Source organism: Semicossyphus pulcher, unplaced genomic scaffold (genome assembly GCF_022749685.1).
Source record: "Semicossyphus pulcher isolate SPU_LCO1_2020_fin unplaced genomic scaffold, fSemPul1.0.p SCAF_3, whole genome shotgun sequence".
Taxonomy (NCBI): Eukaryota; Metazoa; Chordata; class Actinopteri; order Labriformes; family Labridae; genus Semicossyphus; species Semicossyphus pulcher.
The window spans coordinates 13,160,373-13,162,827 of NW_027211704.1; positions in this window are offsets into that span (position 1 = coordinate 13,160,373).

Below are 2,455 nucleotides of genomic sequence, written 5' to 3' on the forward strand. Positions count from 1 at the left end.
GCTTTTTGCAGGTTACAACACGCACATTGTCTTTTTTTAAAGCCTACATTTCAAAATTTTAGGAGCTTGTTGTTGCCAACCATGAAATCACCTATCCTTCGCCTAGCCTGGATTTTGCTGTGAAGTAAACTCACAGATCTGTACCTTTTCCTACCTCTGGACAATGAGGGAAAAAACATATGATGTCCAGCACTTTTCTGCTCTGGGTTCAAGTGTTTTTAACTGAAGGCGTTTGGAGTGCTCCCGCAAAAATGCGAGGTGCTCCAGGCATCTAACATGTTAGCTGCAGAGGTTGCATTAGCAACTCGCAAAATGCTTCCTGCATTTAATAAACAACAGGCGAAAAAGGACGACTCCTACTGAAGAACATGCGCACTGTCTGAACGGGGCCGAACTCTAGGCAAGAGAGCAAAGAAGCGTATTCCCCAACATGTTCAACTATTCTTTTAAGGAGTCCTGCTTTCCCTGAACCTCTCAGTGTGAGTGTGCGTGTGAGTGTGTGTGTGTGTGTGTTTGTGTGTGCGTGTGTGTGTTTGTGTGTGCGTGTGTGTGCCTGTGCATGTGCGTGTGCGTGTGCGTGTGCGTGGTGACTGTTTGAAGAGAGGAAGGGGCTGCAGGCTAAATTGAGAGGGGGGCTGAAGAAAAAAAGAAACCAAACTCAACCGTTTTATTGAAACATGTTTCTTAATCTCATGTCACGTATCCTCATGTGAAATTGAAGCAAGACGGTGACATTTTTAACAATGTTACTGTACAAACATGGTGCTCTGAAGTCATTATTATGAACGGTTTGATTCCAAAATGAAATATCAGATTCAGAAGGGGAGAAATGTCTTATGTTCTTTACTCAAAACACACAATAGCTCAAATGTCAGGAGTACAGTATTGGGGATTTTTTTTTGTCTTCAACCCAGCAGCTGTTTTATGTAAAAAAAACAAAACAAAAAAAAACCACCCAAAGTTTTACATTGATATATCGTTTTGGAAAGAAACCATTCATATATCGTTTGGTCAACATCAGTGTTGACGTGTCATTTTACCACACTCAGGATTTTACTATTACAGTGCTTTTACACCATAATGAAACCTCAGGTACAAAACTATTCAGGAACATGTTGTCAGTCTACTCAGTAATAATTATTGTGCTGTGTTTGTTGTGCATTTCTGATCTGTATTTGACATTACCAGTATGCCTTGACACAAAGACCTCATTTAAACCTGTTGCCCTCAGTTTCTTAATATCTCATTCTACCTCAGTAACAATAAAGGCGGACGATCTCCATCAAAGTAATGCTCCACTCTTGCAGCAGCTACACACACTTACTGTATGCACACACACATACACATACACACACACAGGCTCATGTGCAGAGATACAACACAGACAGGCAAAGGGTTTTCAGGCTTTCATACACACAGAAGCAGACGGTACACTCCAGCAGAGGATTGTACTCTCAGTGTATAAAATAAAAGTGTCTTTTCTTAAAACACAAAACTGTATTTGTTAAAAGCTGAAGTGAGACTCGATTTGTTCTCCCGGGAAATAAAAATGCAGCCAATAGTTTACAACAACTTGATGAAATACTTGCTTTTTAGGGTGTAGTTTCCATATGAAATACTTGTTTATTTTTGTTTTTTTGTTTTGGGTTGCTTACTCCTCTCATTTTTACTACAACATGTATTTTCTGATTCGTACACTGTAAAATGTATTGTGTGACACTCTTAATTCATGTGATTTTAAAAGGGCAGCAAATAACCGCACAGTGCTGAAATACATGACAGTTGGGGGAAACCACAAGACAGCATCACCTGGTTATCCTTTAAAAAAAATGTACCCAAGGAATTGTGGTTCATCAAATTTCATCAGTTTCACCAATTTTCTAGAGAAAAATTGTGTTGAAATTTTTTCCTTCCTTCCCATTTGGCTTTTAAAAGTGAGAGAAATAACTTTTGGTGGGCACTGACAACTGTTACAATAACGTGAATGCAAAAATCTAAGTAGAGTAAATAGAACAGTACCGTTTTCTTTTTTAAGATTATTTTTTTGGCTTTTGCCTTTTTTAGATGGGAAGGCTGAAGAAAGACAGTAAGTGTGGGGGGTGACATGCACCAAATGACCACAGACTGGGAGTCGAACCTGTGATCTGTGTCTCAAAAACTCTAACTATTGTGAATATGGTGTCTGCTCTGCCAACTGAACTGAACTAGCACCTCAGTAACAAGGTAATGACAGTACCATCCATTTAAAGTTTGCTAATCTCTATTTGTAGAATCTGTAGGCAGTGGCGTGGGTTTCAGGGATGGCAAGTGTTCTGGTTTCCGTTTGTATTAGTCCGAGTAATTTTGACCAATCAACCATCAGCAGGCTGCGGCGTATGCAGGAAAAACAGTCCGCGTGGACAAAAGCAGGGAGGACGTAATACGCCGTAATGATATCCCAGCTCCCATAAGCGGT